The sequence below is a fragment of the Lissotriton vulgaris genome, chromosome 3_1, assembly GCF_964263255.1.
Source record: "Lissotriton vulgaris chromosome 3_1, aLisVul1.2, whole genome shotgun sequence".
Classification (NCBI taxonomy): Eukaryota; Metazoa; Chordata; class Amphibia; order Caudata; family Salamandridae; genus Lissotriton; species Lissotriton vulgaris.
The window spans coordinates 2,002,036,644-2,002,057,046 of NC_141689.1; positions in this window are offsets into that span (position 1 = coordinate 2,002,036,644).

Consider the following 20,403-nt stretch of genomic DNA (forward strand, 5'->3'; position numbering starts at 1 on the left):
TTCAATAAGAGTATTGGGATATCCTCTTTTTCGAAATCTGTCACCCATCGTCTTCAAGGTAAGGTCAACTTTACTCTCCTCCGAAGTGATCCTTTTGGCTCTCATCATTTGAGATATTGGTAGATTGTTTTTTAGTGATTCTTGATGAAAGCTTTGAAAGTGAACTGTGTTGTTTCTATCGGTTGATTTTCTGTGCATTTCCGTTTCAATTTTTCTTTCTTTTAGACTGACTCGCACATCCAGAAATGTTATCGTAGATTTGGAAGTTTCCCATGTCAATTGAATTCTGTCGTTTTTCTGATTTAATTCCATTAAGGCATGTTGTAATGTGTCTTCTGTATTCTTCCATATTAAAAATATGTCGTCTATATATCGGACAAATATTTTCAAATTGTTTGTCCATGTGGGGTTCATTTTACTGTCGTTTTTACTGTCTTTTTAACATAGTTCATGCATCATCAAAGCGTTCACTATTCGATGAACTTACATTATGCCTAGGTTTATATTTACGTTTTGAAATGTTTTGCCAACACGCCTTTGAACTAATAACAGATTAGGATTGGACGTTATCCCGATCACATGACCGGGTATCGTCCAATCACAGCAACTGTATGAATTACGATTAGCGCAGTGAGAGTTATATGGATACTGATTGGACCGGCGTCTAATGGATGCCAGAAGACTGACCGTGCGGTCTGATTGAGACTAGGAGAGAGGAGACGCTGTTTTTTTGCGTCGAGAAAGTAAGTGAATAACTTGCCAGTTACACACCGAGTTTAATTTCGGTTTTTCGAGCATGTAGAAGAATGAACGTTAGTTCGATACTGAAGTTATCCATATATTTTCCTTGACAGTTTTTATCCATACGACCACAAGTATAAGATATGAAACGCTGGCTAATACTACAAATGTGAGTGCCCACACGGGCGTTTTTTGTCACCATAACACAGAAGTTGGTTTATGCACTGGGGTGTATTTCACAAGTAGTCACTATGATGAATATGAAAATGTTATTGAATATGTATCATGTTATTTTTTCTACGTAATGTTATTTTTTGTGACACGTTTTTTTGTTATACCTTGTTTCAGCTCATGTGGTCCCAGATGAAGGTCTAAACGACCGAAATGCATTGGACTTAAGCACTACAAAAATGCATTCATAAGTAAAAAATTGATGAATTTAATCAAATATAACATTTCTTGAAGAATAAAGAAACTTGCAAACATTCGAAAATTTGTTTTGAACTTTTGAGGAACTCTGGGTGATTCCCAGTAGGATTTAACGGCTGTGCGCCAGGGGATGCTTCCACTGTGCCAGTGGGAAGCACAACTTTTTGTAACTTAACATTGGACATGGATTCAGCCATGACTCCTAAAACTTCTGCTTTCTCTCATTTTTACAGCAAAGGTGACTCCTTATGACGATAATATTTATAGTTGACCTTATGCTTTATAGTCTGCTAATCATATGTTCATATTGTGGTTTATAATAATATTTATTATCATAGATGGGGTCCTGCAATCCCTGTATAAACCTTCCTTTGATTTCCTTATTACTGGAGACTTGCTAGGCACCTAGTCGCCTAAAATAAATGACATAAGTGCTCAGCTATAATACCTTTTTAGATTTAACTTCTGACGTCTCAATGCTGTAGTGTAGTTCCTAGTTTCCCACTAGGCCCTGCGCATTGGAATAACATAAACAGTAGTATCGACGTGGAACTGCGGATATTCCAGGCCTCCACTGACTATGCTAAACTTAATTAGGTTGTGTTACCAACTAGCTCAGAGGTCACTGGAAACTTTCTTCTCTGCATAGGAAGTGATCAGCTTCCTTGGCACAGACAAGAAGGGATTCAGTTTTCCAACAACCGTGCAACATGACAACTTTGCTCCTCAGATCAAGAGTCGATCTCTAGGGTCGTGTGAAACAATAGACATAGATTTCACTCAGTCAGTCTAATGCAGTTTACATTCACGAGATGTAGAGAATAGAGAGACGGGCGGTTGTCAATAAAGGGTTAACATTTATTGAACAGTCTTTCTTCTCGTACAAGAGAAATGTATTGCCACAATTGCAATAATTGTTATTATAAAAAGTACGTACAGTAAGATAAGGATTGCGAAATAGAACTGTAAAAGCATTGATATGGTTTCTTAGCCATACAATGGTTTAAAAGTAATAAAACACATATACAGTCATATATACATTAGGCTAACATACTCAACTGGTGCTTCTAACTAAGCCTACCCCAGTGTGCCTGACCTAAGCCTAACACGTGAAAAGGGGAGTAAGTAAGTAGCTTAAGTTAAGTTGGTTTTGCCAAGGTTTGTTTCAAGAATTCTCGTCTAAGGGTTTAGTCAACACCATACCTCTGAATAGAATGATGGAGGATTGGTATCTCCTTCAGGGGTCTCTCTCGATATCCCAGTCACCCGCGAGGGTAAACCGGAAGCGCCGGGACTGGATTTCTCTGCACGAGAAAGGCAGCGGCTCTCTTCAGCGCGTCGAGGAAGGAGGGGGGACAGCGTCCGCGGGCAGCTGGAATCTGCTGGATGTCTTCGCAGAGGACGGCTGTTCAGCTCCTTAAGCGTACTGCACCATAGTTCGCGCTGTAGCGGCGATAATGGTAATCAGCAGCTTCACCACCACAGGATAGCAGGCTGCAGCGACAGAGTGCTAGATTTACCAACACGGGGTCTTGCAGGCAGCTGGCATCAGCAACAGGCAACGAACATTGCTTAAGGCAACGTTGGTAATATTTATACCTGACAGGTGCCGGGTTTGACGCAAGTTTGCTGGACATAAGACGTCAATTAAAGATGTCACTAGGAAGTGATAGTTATCAGTTGCTCATTAGAGTTCCATTACTAATCAAAACATAGCAAGCAGGGATTTCCAGGTTTGCTAAGTTTTTATCTTGTTGAAGAACTCGGAGTGTTATCTAGGAATATCAGATAGTGACTGCTGCTCTGTCATTGCACTAATTGGTCGCAAAGGAAGTAGCAGAGAGTCATGCTGGAATGTGGCTCTGTTCGTGTGAGGCCAGAGATGACTTTTCAGAAAATCGCACTTGAACGGTTATACCAATATAGGGAATAAATGGATTTATAGCCGAATAGGGGCATAAGGTCACAGTATTGATCAGGAACCTAGATTAACACGCAACACCCACTCCACGGGTAATGTCCATCAAAATTACTAAAACTAAGCAATTAGATGCATGTGTAACATTGCCTACCCCAAAATACATAAATGCATTCGAAATAGGCGTACTTGTAATACATGGAATTTAGGTACTGTACGTTTTTTAAAGCATAGTAATCATTCAAAAATTATTGCATATGAAATCAATGAACGATTATGCATAAAGAATTACACATGAAGTATCTCTCACAGAAGAAATGCGAGATAAATCATCACATAAAAATGCATTGTAATAACATGTGTGCTAGAGGCTGGTGTAGTATTGTTATGTCTCTAGATGTGTTTAGAAATAGAAGTGTGAAGCTTCTGTTCTCTAAGAATAGTTTTTACGTTAAGCAAAGAATTGTTCGTGCCAAAAAAGGTCAATATTAGAAAAATTGTCCAATTCAAAGAAAATAGATTTCCAAAGCTCTTGGCAGTTTTTGTTGATCAAAACTGAAGGCCGAATTCAGAGTTCATGGGAACACTGTGTGTCGGAAAGCTTCTAAAAAGTTATTGTTTCTCTGTGGGTGAGAACATCGTATCAGACAGGCTCTCAAAGAATTGGTCTACAAATTCAGGTGATAGTTCAACCAAATTAGATAGCGCTGTAACTTGGCAGGTGTGAGAATGATTGCTGTCATCGAAGGCAGGACCAGCAATGCTCACAGCACGTTGTACCTGGATGATGTTGCTTCTGTCACTCGCTCCACTGTTACCACTTGGCTGTAGTACAGGAGTCTCCACAAATGCCGTCATCAGGATTGGTAGCCGCTGGGGACAACACAATGCGTGAGCCGTTATCGGACTGAGCAAAGTATCGACGTCCATTGGTACTGCTGATGGAAGTGAAAGACAGATGTCCAACACGCATTCATCGCCGCAAAGCATACACCGTAGCACAGGTAAAATGCAATTTTGCCATATTGGTCTGAATGAAAGGAACCAGGTCATGTTTAGATCTCTCAGCCTGGCCAATCCGAGGACGTCAGTTATCCTGTCCCTGTAGCGCATTGCTAGGATTGTCTCTTCCATTCCCATGGGAGCTATGTCTGAGCCGAGGCTTGCCATAACGAAGCAGGAGGGTCAAAAATAGAATCCCTGCAACGAGTCCCAAAAATAGTGGTATGCTGCCAAAAATGGAGTGCACAAATTTAGGAAAGATTCCCAAAATTGCCTGGAAGGGTGTTAGCAGTCCCGTAAAGACTGTCTTAAATATGCCTGGGATGCTTGTAGCACTAGACATGTTAAGGAGTTGGCTGCACATTTCTACGAAATGCACGGGGCAATTTGTTGATAAAAGGTCATGGACTTCAGTAGCCGTCCTTGCGACTAGAAGATCATACGTCTCTTTAGATGACGTTATAGGCACTGTTGTCTGTAAAAGCACAGATTTCATTTTGCTTAATGTATCAATTCGTATAGAATAGAGATTCAGACGAGGCCAGAGGGGAGTCACTATGTCTGGAGGCCCGCTTGGGAACAATGCTTGCATACAGCATTTGACCATGGACGTAACATGTACTAGATAACTTGTCCCTGGCGCGAGGCCACAACACCTGTGATCCGTTCTAAGAATGTAACTCCCGTTTGCGAGTTGCATAAAGAAGGGCTCTATCTGAGTTGCAGGTGTGACTAGCTGGTGGCATGAAAGGTTGTTTGAATTCCCATCACATGCTCCGTGTAAATTAATACCCTGACACAAAAGTATACCGCTTAGTGAATGTTTACAATTCTCACCACTAAGAAATACATTCTTGTCGCTGTCACTATAGCAAGAATGAGTGTATGGTAATTTCCATTCGGATTTTACATATCCTTTACCCAATTGTTCATACTGGCCAGCAGGTATGTACTCAAGGCACTTTTTAAATCGGAAAGTTGTTATCGGAATTGTGATAATTCCGTGTATTATCCATTCAATGACAGGACTCTCTGACATTGTCAATGGTAATCTCTCGAGTCTTTCGATGCTCAGGATTGTATAGTCTGCTCCTTTCTGTGCCAAACTGATCTGTTTATCAGTAAGGTTAAAACTGGAAAATAATGACGTTGTGTTGATTAAACGCCAAGGCACATAGCCTGAACGAAGGTTTTGCAGCGTCCAGCCTAGTTCTATAATAGAGCGTAATTGAGACTGGCCATGTTGTAACATTAGCAAATCTCTGTCTATCACATCAAAGGCAGAGGATACAATATTGTCCAACGAATATATTCTGGAAGACAGAGTCGTTAACCCATTGTCTACCACAGAAAGTGATTTCTCCAAATTAATACGATCAATTTCTCGTATTTTTTCAGCAGTTTCAATTTGCTTTACTTTCCAAGCCTCGTTGTAAGCAGCATAGATACTGGTCGCTATGAAACGCTTTTGACGCTGTTTGCGTGGTCCAAGAATGAAATTGCGCAAATCAGCACCATCTTTTAATAAAGACAAGTGTTGCTTAATTTCAGCCAGTGTGGATGTTGTTAGCCATTCAAGGCAGAGCTTCCCTACACTGTATGTGGTTATAATCCCTGGATGTTGTCTCTGGGAGTATCTTGAGTCTAATCTGGTCATTTTGAAACCCTGTGTTTTATTCAGGAATCTATCTTGACAGCTATTTGTGTCTGTAGGCCAGATTAACCACTTTTTCCAATCAGGATGTGTTCTGTTGAAATGTAAAATTTGTGACACGTCTAATTCAATATCTGTGGTTGCATTCTCAGCTATTGGCTTTGGTATAGACTGTGTTTTAAGGTCTTTGATCTTAGCTAGGCCAAGACAAGATGTTTGGTGTACTGTGTCATTTAAAAATAACATTTGTTCTGGTATCATGCAGGTTCTAAATAGTGCTTCTATGCCTTGCACCTGCCAATCTTTTGTGCCCCAATTGTTTTCGTTTCAATATTATTTTTCCAATAATCAAAACCAAATGTCATCATTTTGTCATAAAATGCTTCTGAATATATCAATTTAGAATTTGTTAGCATTGTTTTCATTCCTGTTTTATCTAACAGTTTATAATAAAACGTTTCTGCATCACTGGTGTTAAACCCTGAGAAGTATTTGAATTTCTCAAAAAATGCTTTAGAACTGCTTTTAGGTGGTGTAGAACAATGTTCCCATTGATTATACATAAAAACATTTCTAGGCTGTGCAGATTTATGCAAGTAATGATCCCCATAGTGGGTGTAACAGAATAATTGCTCATAACTAGATGAACCTTGTAAATAATCATGATCTGTGAATCTAGCTTACATTACTAAATCAGACATCATGTCATTAATACTGTTAAAGTCCCAATCATCAGAGAATGTACTAGGAGTCACAAAGTCACTTAAGGAAACCTTTAGTTGATGAGGATACTTCAGGATTTCGACCGGACCGTAGATCTCATAGTCTGTTTTCTCCCATACTACCCCACCAGGTATTGGAATTGCTGTGACATTTACTGTTGACAGTTCTCTTTTCTTCACGTGGGATGATCTGTGTGGTTTCAGGACTAGGTTGATGTTCTGACTTGCTGTGTCCATTCAATTGTGATGAACTTTCCTAAAATTAAAACTAAAATTAGGCAGAGTAGTAGTATATACACCCCTGAAATTATCCAATGCTCAATCAACGGTGAATCCAGATATAATTCTTTGATTTGTTGAAGGAGTCCTGTTGTATTTTCTTTAGAATACTTTTTTGTTTCTGGCATTACTTCGTGGTCGTTTAAATCTTCAGAGAAGTTGTCGAAGTTGATGAAATAACCAGAGGCAGTTCTGTCAATTGATGGGATTGTTCTTTCAATCTGTCTCTCGGTAGCACTTTCTGATGCCACATCATTGTAGACTGGTGCTGTTTCTTGACGAACTGTTTCAATCTGTGTTTCAAGAGGCACGAGTTCCATGGCATTATTGCATAGTCCTTCATTGTGCACTGCAGGCTGATCGAATGTGATGAGTCTTTCAGTTTGAACCTCTTGGATTGTTGCAAGTTTGGGTATTCTGTTGTTTCTTGGGAGTCCACTGGGCCTACTGTTGATTATAGGCCACATGCTTGTGGTTTTACCAGATCGATAGACACGACTCTGTTCTCCTTTTTACCAGCAAGGGGCGGTAGCACAACTGATCTTGTTCCGGTGACTGCTAAGACAGGTACTGCTTTTCTGTAAGAAGGCCCAAATTCCTTCTTAACCGCGATCTTTTCTCTGACTAGATCCCCAATCTTTGGAATCCAGACAGGCCTTGCTGGGGCTGTTGCGGGTGGTGCCTCGTCAGTGGTACTTGGCTGTTGCTTTAACTTTATGTTGCTTAATGATTTTCTTGTTTCATTCAGTTCCTGTAAAACAGCCAAACGATCCTTTACATCAAAGTGCTTTGTTTCTTCTTGTACCACTGACATCTGACTATCGAGGTCCTGAACGCGCATTCTAATTCCGAACAATAGTTCGTATGGGCTGAAACCTTTTAGAGAATTTCTTGGCATGTTATTAAGACTAGTCTGGACACTTATTAAATGTTTGACCCACCCAGCGCCTGAACCTAATACCTTCGCTGTTATAGATTGCTTTATGTCCCGGTTTTTTCTTTCTACCACACTTTTCCCTTCGGGGGTATGACGGACAAGAATACCGCAACCCAATTCCCATGCTAGCCATGGCCTCCTTATAGGCTCGAGAGCTGAAAGCAGGACCCTGGTCAGAATGGAACGTGGTAATTGCGTATGTGCCGATAAAGACTCGCAAATCTTTTATAACAGTTCTAGGCGTCAGCCGAGTGCCGGAGGACTTATTTTTAAAGTGCTTTTCGTCTTAACTAATTAATAGGACGCAGGTTGGGGTGCAGGCAGCGTTACGCTCTTTCTGACTGGTAGCCGGTAGCAAGGTTCGCTACTGCGATCCCTATTACAGTTTTCACAGTTGTTTGCATATATTTGGTGTTCTACACTCATTCCCGGCCACCAGAATACTGATTGTAATTCAGTCAGTGATTCCTTGATCTCTCTGTGCCTTAGACCCAAACCCATGTGTGCGTCTGCTATTAAAAATATTCTCCTGTTCGTGTTTGGAATTACTCTATCCCCCACTCCAGGGATTCGAGCAAAAGGAACGGAGTTTGAATCGATTATGTATGCATAATTGAGTGGATAGTTTACGGGTAGTGCTGCACAGTCGCCTTTTACGGTCGTTTTTACTGCCAGCATGGTTTCCCCGTCTATGTATTTATCTGTACGCTTTTTTGTGGCTACGGAAGCCGGTTTAGTTGCTTCCGCTGTGGCTGTATTAGCCAATGAATTCCCTGCAACGTGAACGCCATCACGTTGAAGACTCTGTGCGTGAATCACGTGAGTCTTTTGTAGTTCTTTACTTAAAAGAGCTACCTCGTTCCAGAGCTTTTTATACTTTATTGTGGCACCTGTGTCATCTTTGTAGTTGTTTTCGATCCAACTCTGCAGTTTATTGTTGTAAGAGTTGACGCAAAAATGAGAATCGCACACTATAAGTGTGGGGAATTCGCGTTCTGCATTTTCGAGCGCCATCTTTAAACATCTGATTTCAGTTCTTTGAGCCGAACAGTACTTTACTGATTCAGTTTTTGTTATTTTCGGTTTGATTTTACCGCACAGCCAACGACATTTAATGATCGCACATGCTGCATCGTAGGATTTTCTCTCTACGTTGAAATGCTGTACAGAGCTATCTGTATAGATTATACAGGCATATAGTGGGAGAGGCAGAATTTCGATTGGCAGAGGATATTCTTCTTCATACTCTAAATCATTCAGTTCTTCGTATTGCGGGGCGAAATAGTATTTCACGTCTTCCGCTCCTAGAGAATCTATGCACTGTATCCATTTTGGATCCAGTGACACTGTAGGCAGGTTTACTGGGCTGAATAGCGCTTCGAAGGCGGATTCCGCTGTGAGGATGTTAATCCTTTTGCCGTGTGCTAGTTCTCGTTCATTTGCTAATGCGATTTGCACTGCTTTCACAGTTCTTTCTGTGTGACTGAATGTTTTTTCTGCTTGTGTGTACAAGTGAGATTTAATTGAAATTGGTACCTTTTCTCCCTCATTAGAGGTTAGGTATGTGAATCCGCATCTTCCTGGGATGACTCGGATTACAAGATCGATCGTGTTGTCACGTGTGTCTAATTTTGTTTTTGCTAACATGTCTGTTTGCAGTGATCTCAAAATTTCTGTGTGTTTTTGAGTCCAATTGATTTGTTTAAAATCAGGTTTAATTAGTTCGTAGAGAGGTTTAACCCTCTCTGCGTAATTTAGAATGTAAGTTCTTCCGAAATTCAGAAAACCTAGAATGGATTGTAAATTCTTCAGCGTTTTTGGAGCTTGGAGTACAGCGCACTTCTCTAAGAAGTTGTCCGCTAGGCTTTTCCCTTCACTTGATAATTCGTACCCTAAAAACAGTACTGTCAGATGGGCAATTCGGGACTTTTTAAAGTTGAATTTGTAACCCTCTGCTGCGAACCCAAGTATAATGGTGTTCACTCTTTTCAAGTGAGTATCCAAGTCGTCGTCTGTGAGATAAATATCATCTACGTAAGATAATGCTTCATCATCATAAATTTGTAGTAACTCTGTTACCCTAGCTGAGAATAGTCCTGGGCTGTTCTTGAACCCCTGTGGGAGTCGACAGAATTTTTTCTGCGACCCAAATGCAGAGAAAGCGGTCAAATATCTGCTTTCTGGTGCAATGTTTTGACAAAAGAAACCATTAGAAATGTCTAATGTCGTTTTATATTTTTTCCTAACTATGTTATTCATTAGGGCTGCACTATGCGAGTTTTGTACTGCAAAGGTTTTGCAACATGTATTAAGATGTCTGTAGTCCAAAACTAGACGATATGAATTGTCTGGCTTGGAGACAGGACACAAAGGATTGTTCATTTGAGAGGTGCATGTTTCAATCACCCCCTGGTATTCAAGTTGATCTAAGATCTCCCTGACCTGTTTTTTAGCTTCTTGCTTTATGGGATACTGCCGTTGGGCAGTTGGTTCACTTCTTAGCTGGATTTTGTGAGGCGGTGAATCCTCATCCCATCCTACATGATTTTTATATAATGCAGGTGCCTGGGCTACTGCCCATTTCCTTGCATATGTATATTTTTTGTGAATCGGTATGTGATTCGAGAAGGCAGGCATAATTACTTCTTCGCCACGAGGGCACTCCCTGACAAACTCCGGGGGCCAATCTTTTTCAGCTAACAGAATATCATAGCCTTTTGAGAGCTTATCCCAAAATAGACCCTTAATTTTCCTAGTCTTATCACCCTCCATACGCAATGTTATTTCGTATATTTTATGGGGCTCGCTAAGTCTGGTGTCGGCAGTTTCAACCTGAATGTACTCATTCGTGTCCACTGTCTCCAGATGACTCATCAAGATCTTGCGCGCTATACTGATTTCTGCTGCACTGTCCAACATTGTCAATGCCCACTCCCCGTTTTTCAACTGTGTCCTCAGTATTCTCGGCATGGTTGATTACTCTAATACTGGCTACCTTCTTTTTCTGAAATTGAGATTTCTTATTTTGAGCAGGTTCCTTGTCTTTGGACTTGGTGTGCTCTCCTGGGTCTGACCGTCCTCTTCTTTCCGAATTCTGTGGAGAAGATCGAGAGGGACGTGTATCAATACTTTGATATCTATCAGGTTTTTTTATATTATCCCTATTTCTAAGGTTATATCTTTTCTCAGAGGGCTCCCTCTGGGGAGACTGGTGTTCTCGAGTCGGAGTTCTTTCCCTCCGTCGAGGAGACCTTCCTCTGGTCTGGAAAACTTTTTCCTTGGGAGTGGATTGTTTATTTCCATCCCAGCTTTTTTTAGGAGTGTTTAAATTATTTTTAATAAATAATTTTTCAGGATTTTCGAGCAGTTGGGGCTTAACTGGTTTTCCACCCAAGCTGTCTCTACCTAATTCTTCATAGCATTTTTCTATGATTTTTGCAAGCTCAACAGGATCTTTTATATCTGTTTCCCTCAACTTCTGGCGAATCGCCACAGATGCTGCTTCTCCTTTTACGTTGGCTAATAATATAGCCGTGACCTGCTTGAAGTCTTTTAGTAATTTCATACCTAGATTTAAAGCGGGCTCTGGACCGAATTCATTTTGAATCTGTTTTAGCACTTCTGGTATTACCGCCATAGACGGCACACCGTGTGTTTTTGTGTAAATGGAAGCAAAGACTGTACCCCAAGTGTCACAGTCCTCCACGTGTGGTGCGATTCCCATAGGAAGGCAGATGGTCAAGATTCTGTGTTTCTCAATAGGGGTAGTATCAGGAAATACTGCCTCTATTTGAGTGATTTTCAGTGCTAACCAGAAAGGAATTTGTTCCCGTTTTACGGGTGTTTTACCAAGACATGACTGTATGTTCTGTGGTGTAATTTTATTTGTGTTCCCCTGATGAGGGGTCAGCTGGTGTGAATTAACAGCTGGCTGGACTGTTGCAGTCCGCATTACATATTGGACTAATTGCCTATGTATTTTTATTAATGTGTTTAGCTGTGCTAACAGCTCTTCTCTTGACATTCTTGCAATGTCAGGATGTGGTGTGTAGCTGGCTAGAACCGGCCACGTTGCTCCTGGTCTACCTAGAGGACCGAGCCTTGTTATGTGATTATTGTGTTTTAGGGCGCCATTAAACCAGAGCAGGTGCTCTTGAAATTTAAGTGGGATTTCAATCTCCTCGAAAGGAGCGTACTCTCCCGGAGGTTCCTCTATTTTGTAATAGTGAAACTCTTGTGTTGCAGCGTTTGCCGCTGGAAAGTTTATCCATGAATAGAATACCTCTGTCTGCCGATACTCGTGAGCCTCTATCACGAAAATTACTGTACCACCCTGAGGTGTCAGTCCGTTTTCTATAAGTTTTAAAGTTATAGATTTTCTCAACTGGACCGGGATGATAATAGCATCCGGGTCTGCTTCTAGGAGACTCGTGTCTTCCTCCATTAGCTGGGATGCCAGTCTAACTGCTTCCCTTTCTTCTTCACTGTCTGTCATTTTTTTTAACAATGCAGGCTTTTCAGAGTAGGTCTCCAAGGAGACAAAGATTAGGTGCACAATATTTTGGAACACTGTATCCTTCAACGTTGAATAAACTGGAGCTTTACATAGGAATCTCTTCCTACTAAGGTCGGGCGGATTTTAACCTTTCACCCACTCCAGACGTCTATTGGAGTTTTTACGGGAGAAAGGGGTCTGTGAAATATGCACGACTGAGTTACTCTACAAGTCTTGCGTTAGTTTATCGCCTTACCAAACGTTTGGGCGCCATGTAGTGTAGTTCCTAGTTTCCCACTAGGCCCTGCGCATTGGAATAACATAAACAGTAGTATCGACGTGGAACTGCGGATATTCCAGGCCTCCACTGACTATGCTAAACTTAATTAGGTTGTGTTACCAACTAGCTCAGAGGTCACTGGAAACTTTCTTCTCTGCATAGTAAGTGATCAGCTTCCTTGGCACAGACAAGAAGGGATTCAGTTTTCCAACAACCGTGCAACATGACAACTTTGCTCCTCAGATCAAGAGTCGATCTCTAGGGTCGTGTGAAACAATAGACATAGATTTCACTCAGTCAGTCTAATGCAGTTTACATTCACGAGATGTAGAGAATAGAGAGACGGGCGTTTGTCAATAAAGGGTTAACATTTATTGAACAGTCTTTCTTCTCGTACAAGAGAAATGTATTGCCACAATTGCAATAATTGTTATTATAAAAAGTACGTACAGTAAGATAAGGATTGCGAAATAGAACTGTAAAAGCATTGATATGGTTTCTTAGCCATACAATGGTTTAAAAGTAATAAAACATATATACAGTCATATATACATTAGGCTAACATACTCAACTGGTGCTTCTAACTAAGCCTACCCCAGTGTGCCTGACCTAAGCCTAACACGTGAAAAGGGGAGTAAGTAAGTAGCTTAAGTTAAGTTGGTTTTGCCAAGGTTTGTTTCAAGAATTCTCGTCTAAGGGTTTAGTCAACACCATACCTCTGAATAGAATGATGGAGGATTGGTATCTCCTTCAGGGGTCTCTCTCGATATCCCAGTCACCCGCGAGGGTAAACCGGAAGCGCCGGGACTGGATTTCTCTGCACGAGAAAGGCAGCGGTTCTCTTCAGCGCGTCGAGGAAGGAGGGGGGACAGCGTCCGCGGGCAGCTGGAATCTGCTGGATGTCTTCGCAGAGGACGGCTGTTCAGCTCCTTAAGCGTACTGCACCATAGTTCGCGCTGTAGCGGCGATAATGGTAATCAGCAGCTTCACCACCACAGGATAGCAGGCTGCAGCGACAGAGTGCTAGATTTACCAACACGGGGTCTTGCAGGCAGCTGGCATCAGCAACAGGCAACAAACATTGCTTAAGGCAACGTTGGTAATATTTATACCTGACAGGTGCCGGGTTTGACGCAAGTTTGCTGGACATAAGACGTCAATTAAAGATGTCACTAGGAAGTGATAGTTATCAGTTGCTCATTAGAGTTCCATTACTAATCAAAACATAGCAAGCGGGGATTTCCAGGTTTGCTAAGTTTTTATCTTGTTGAAGAACTCGGAGTGTTATCTAGGAATATCAGATAGTGACTGCTGCTCTGTCATTGCACTAATTGGTCGCAAAGGAAGTAGCAGAGAGTCATGCTGGAATGTGGCTCTGTTCGTGTGAGGCCAGAGATGACTTTTCAGAAAATCGCACTTGAACGGTTATGCCAATATAGGGAATAAATGGATTTATAGCCGAATAGGGGCATAAGGTCACAGTATTGATCAGGAACCTAGATTAACACGCAACAATGCCTGCTGTCAGAGTCAGCAGCCAAGTGGAAATGCAGAACACAGAGCATAATTAAAGCAGCATTTTAAAAATAAAAAAAAGTCTTTTTCTTCTTTTGCTCTGTTTTTTTTTTAGATGAACAATAGTAAACAGAAAGGAGATATTTGTGCCAACATGTTTATTTTTTACATGCCTTCAGGCAAATATAGAAAAGATAGAGGGGCAGATTTACAAGCCCCTTGCGATGCCAGTGCATCACTTTTTGTGATGCACTGGCAGGACATTTTTCCACCCCATATTTACAAGGACAAGAAAATCCACACTGCGTGGCTTTTCCTGTCCTTGTAAATACGGTCCATTTACATGCAGCACCCATGGAACCAGACATGTCCAGATTTACAAGAAATCGTAAATCTGGAAATGCGTCTGAATACTATGCCTCCCCAGGGGAGGAGTAGGGAGGCACAACAAGGAGAATTGTAGTAATTTCTCCTTGTTGTTTTCCTCTTTCTATGCATGCTGCATTCTGCAGCAGACATAGAACGAGTTAATAACCTCTAATGTATTTTTATGTACAGGACGGTGTCCCTTCCTGGACATAAACAATCCTTTAAATAAAAGACGTTTTACAAGTTCTCTATGTGCTAATGCAGCACACATAGAATTTGGAAAACCCCATTTCTGATTGTTTATGTGCAGGAAGAGGACCCTTCCTCTGTGACTTACAATGTTTTATAATGTACAGCTGGGGTACATTACCCAATATACAGTTCATCTTAGTTTTCATCTTATGGTTTGATCCTAAAACTGCATCCTGCACCTCAGAGTTGGACCGTTTTTTATTCCTTGTGCAAATTTATGTAGCCTTAATAAAAGCAGAAGTGTTAGCAGTCTATGGTAAAAAGGGTGTAATGTAACAAACTTGATATGGATTGAGTGGCTGACACCAGAGTTGTCAATGGAAACTGTGTTGTGTAGATCACAAAGAGATTGTTTAAAGAAATTATTATTTTCCCTTTCCAAGTCACCTTATACCTCATCAAATAATATTTTGATAGCTAATGAACCAAGAACGTCAACTGACAACATGGTCTTTCAGCTCCTTTCTTCGGAATGTGATAAGTTGCTGAGGAGTTTTGTGCTCTTATGTTTTTGTGCTTCATATTAAAGTGCAGAATGTATTTTCACAGTTGATCACTACTATAGTACTAATGTCTATTGAAATGATTCCCCTATGATTTGTAGTAGTGCGTTTTTCGGACTTTTGTCCACTATGCCTCAATTGGACCTAATTGCATTGATTTTCAAAATAAATGGATGTCAGCCTTGTCACTCTTGTCCTTTCTCTCATATTTTACTTCCTGTCATTTCTGCAGGCACGTAGTCAAGTATGATATTATTTGTTTATTTCCATTTCATTGTTCATGCTGTCTTCCTTGAACTTCCCCTGGCTAAGATACAAAACAATTTCTTCAAGGCCGTTCTGCTGGATCACCGTGCCCTTTTCATTCACATAAAAGCTTCTTGTTTGAGTATCTAATTTGTTCTACCATCTTCACATGGAGGGGGCAGAATACTCATTCATTTAATGGGATAGTGCTTGGTGCTGAGGTAATATGATGCTAAATACTTCTGTGTTCTGATTTGCTAATGAAATTATACATTTGCTCACACCACATTGATTCTGCAGGTCTGGTAATTTTATATTTGAAAATAATGTATAAAAACCCTCTGGCCTCATTTATGAGAAATGACGCATCGCTGAATGAAAGCAGCGAGGCGTCACTTCTCAGTGCACCCTCCTTGCGGCATGATTGATGCGTCATATTTACTGTATGACGCATCATGTCATAAGAAGTTACAGATACCTCAGTATATCTGACATATCTGTATGGCGCAAAAGTGACGCATTGCTGGAGTGTGTCACAAAAGTGACGCAATGTGTCCTTTCACATGGGGCAAGCCTCAATTGAAAGGGCTTGCAATAGTCTTACGCCGGCTGATAGGCAGGCGTAAGATATTGACGCATTTGCACCCTAGAAGTGGCGCAGTGAAATCTGGTAGATTTCACTGCGTCACTTCTACGAGGCTTACTTACGTGGGAATGCCCACCCTGCATACATTATACCTGACGCAGGTATAATGTAGAGCAGGGGTTTACAAAGTGATGCATCTGCTTAGATGCGTCACTTTGTAAATAGGGTGCAACAGGAGGCATGTTTTACTCCGCCGATGCGTCACAAAAAGTAACGCAACGAAAGTGTAAAACTGTCGCAAGGCCTCATAAATAAGGCCCCTCGCTTTTGGGGGTGAGTCAGAGACTTTCCGAATCTGCTAGGGATTCTGTCAGTATTTCTCCTCATTTTGCTGTCCACTTGTGACTAAGGCTAATTTTTGATTTTCAATTTCTGAGCATTCCTCTATTTACTGAGTCTTCATGGCATTGACTTTGCATTGCCTTTTTTCTAAATTTTGTAATAAAATCTTTAGCTTTTCTGCTGATCTAGAACTCAGTCTTTGAGTGGGCCCATGACTTAATTTTTTGTATTTTTATATTTTTGATCTGTGGTGAGGTGCCTTACCTCGTGGACACATTACCTCATAAAATTAAGGTTTAACACCGTTTCTGATTCATTAAAACTGTTGGCGCCAAGTTGATGTACATTTTGGGGTGTCAAAAATGAAATGTCCCCTGTGCCCACAAAGATTTGGTAGCAGAGAATGCTTGTGAGTTAAGAGCACCTCCTTTCTGCTTTTATATTTCCCTTACTGTCCAGTCCTTAGTGTTAGTGGATTTTCCAATGTGAATTTTTCTGGTGGATTTTGAGAACCTGACTTGCGGTGCTGTTCCTGAAGGATTCTGATTGTAAGTATGTGAGGTTTTGGTTATGCAATGTTGATTCTGGGTTCAGTTGATGGTTTAAATACTGGGAGTTTGAAGTACGGTTCTTATTTGTGATTTTTGTTGAAAGGGTTGTGGTTATTATTATTGGCTGCCTTGGTGATTCCTTGAAATCCAAGATCTCTAAATTGTCTTGTTTAACTTTTCTGCACAAAGGTAGTGTGTTTTGTGAGGCGCTGGATGCACACAGATTGGATTGTTGAACTAACAAGTTTTCCTTTCTAGTAATTGTTGTGTATAATCTAGGTTAGTGTTCTTTTTTTCTTGCTTTACAGGAGTAAATACTGTAGCTAAAGGTGGACTGCTGCTGGACAGGAGTTTGCTTTGTGTGAACTTGGAGCCACAAAGGTGCGAGTCCTGTTTTGTTGTTTGTGAGATTTTTTTTATTCTAACCTGCTGGTTTTTCCTAGTTTTGGTTTACCAGACAAGATTTATTTTTGTTTATTTATTATGTGTCTTTTAGAAAGGCTGTACTGTTGTGTTCTCATTCACAAAGAAGTCATACTGTGATTGGTTAGTCAGCTGAGGAGTCACACTGGCATCGGTGAGCCATCAACAAAATCTTGCGCTATCATTGGTTGATTGCTATCAAAGCCATGCTGTGATTGGATGGTCTTTGGCAGAGCCATGCTGGGATTGGTTGCAGTTCGTTAGTTTATTTTGTGTGGTTTTCAGATTATTTTAAGTGAAAATAATGGGGCCTGTGTTGGCAAAGCCTTAAGCTCCTAGCGTACATCCTATAGAGGGACAACAATTACCTGCAGATGGTTCTCCTGCATATATGAGGACGACGGAAATTGATTTTTTATATGTGTACTTGGATTTCTGAATGACATGAATATACCTCTTCTGACAAAAACTTGCTGTTTCCCTTGGAAGGTAACTTTAACATTAGAAAGCAGGATTTCTTGAGACAAAATATGAATGATGTAAGGCCATTACCTAGACCTACACAATTTGAGGTATTAAATAAATGGGATTGAATGGCTACAAAGGAGAGAAATTAAATGAACAAGCAGGTCAAAGGTTCATTTAGAACTGGTTGGAAGGGAAGTAGGAAAGCCAAGAGAGATTCTGGAAGGGAGGATATGACAATAGCCAAAGAAATAACAGGCAAAAAGAAAACAGATAAGGGAGACAGAGAGAAACTTATCCAAGACTCTAATGATGAGGGTAACTTTTTAAACAGTCTTTTGAATTTCAGACCTCCTTCGCATACTGATGGAATTCAGAGACAGTGGCAGAGTTCTATAGTACATAATACAGGTGCAGCAGGAGATGGTAGGAATGTGACATGGATTGACTGCACTTACATTGGGAGTGCATCAGTGAGTGCCCAATCTGAGAATACATTGCCAGTTTTACAGATTACTAGTAGAGAGTCTCTCCAATTTCAAATGGCATGCCTACTGCTGTTATTAAAGGCTCTCCCAAAGAAAGGAATATTAATGCTGGACATTTTAAAATAATTGAATTTAAGCACATTTTACAGGGACACAAACAGATTACTGTAATACAATGTGGAAGAAATTAAATACTTGGTCAAAGAAGCAGCAAGATGTGCAAATGAGGCACATGGTAAGCTTAAGAAATTGGATTATGAATGCGAGGTAGACATCACTAAAATAAAAACTATGAATATAGATTCTAAAATGGATTTGACTAATGATTAATGTTAGAACTGGGGTTTCTGGTCTTTGGAGTATGCACTCAGTACAAGCAGGAACCACCACTCTAGTCAGGGTAAGATATACACACACTAAAAGATATACTGTGCGCACCCTCTGGTAGCTTGGCAAAGAGCAGTCAGGCTTATCTAAGAGGCATTGCGTAAAGTATTTGTGCAATACACACACACAGTAGCACATTGAAAACATCACATAAAAGACTCCACATAGGCTTTGCAAAATAGACAATATTTGTATGAGGAAAACAAGACCAAAAAGATAAGAATCCAATCAGTAGAACTGGAGTTATGAATTTTTAATGAATAAATCAAAATGTAGCGCTTAGAAGCAAATAGTGCTCAGGGGATAATTGAGGTTGTGCTGGACTGGGCTAAATCCAAAGTTCAGACTGACCACAAAGGAGGGCAGGCTGGATACAGGACTTACGCAGGTCTCCCTGAAAAACTCCCTTGGATGGAGGAAGCACCGACTTCGAAGACTTGATGCATCAGTTCTGACCCACGCCGGCAATGAAGGCTTGATCAACGAATCTCTTTACAATGCAGGCGATCTGTTATTGTTCAGCTCTATTGTCTGTCGTCCGCGAGCTCCGCAGTCCATCGAAACAATGTTGATGATCGACTCCTGCATCGGCGTCGAAGGGCAATGTGTTTCGATCAGCGCAAAGTCATCACTGCATCAATTCTGATGGTTCTGCACAGCAGAAACTCACTTTCAAGGACCCAAAATTGGATTGGCACCACTTGGCAGGGTAGTACGTATAGATAGCAGAAAGTGCGTGCTCTTGCAGGGTGGAAGGAAGTTTTTGATGGCCCTGAGACTTCAGAATAGGGAGCAAGCCAGCAAGCCCTTGGAGTCACTCTGGATTCAAGTGAGATGGGTTCAGTCCTTGTCCTCAGCAGGGTGGAGATCAGCAGGCAGCAGGGCAGTGCAGTAAAGCAGAAAAGCAGTTCTTCCTGAGTATCAATCAAACAGAGCGGCAATCCTTGTAGCACAGCAGTTTTTACTTCTGGCAGAGTTCTTCAGAGGTTCAGAAGTTTACTGTCTTGGTAGGGTCAGTACTCAGTTGTGCCTTTAAAGTGGGGGTGGCTTCCTTCAAAGAAGGGACTTTAAATGCTCATAGGTCCTGTGCACAAAGTGTAGCTGTCACCCATCCCAGATATGTTTTGAAGACAGACTGAAGACACACAGAGCAGTAAGAGCAGAGAAATGCCCACTTTCTGAAAGTCGATTGTCAGGTAACAATACCTACAAGGGGTTCATTTTCGTTTCAACAACTTTGGTGATTTCAGAAGTAAATTCTCTTAAGCCCTGATAAGTGGCTTATTCCAATAGAAATTCGTAAACAATTCTTTATTCTAACATGAGTCAATCACCAAATGAAGAAGAGGTCATCACAAATGAGCAATGTGAGACAGGTGTATAATTATTGAAGCAGAAATTTATGTAAAGAAATTGTGTAATAAAAAGGGCACATATTACAATTCACTATATACAAAAGTGACTGAGATGGACATTCATTTACTACACCTCTTCTCTCATGAGCACTTTTGTCATAACACATTTCACATAATTTGAAGAACAGGGAAATTGTCATTGGCTTTACAGAAAACAATTCCAGAAATGACAATCACAAAGAAAATGGATTGGATTGTAGATGTTTCAAATATTAATTGAGAGTGGTCCTTGTTGTAGACGCTGTTTGTTCGGTCGGCGTGACGCTGACCGTACAAACAGCGTCTGCAACGAGGACCCAGCCAACTCTCAAATAATATTTAAGTGGTTTGTCGGGCAGCAATCCTCACCTGAATGTTGACAGGATGCTACAATAAATTAAGAATTTCTTGATGAGCGCTTGCCA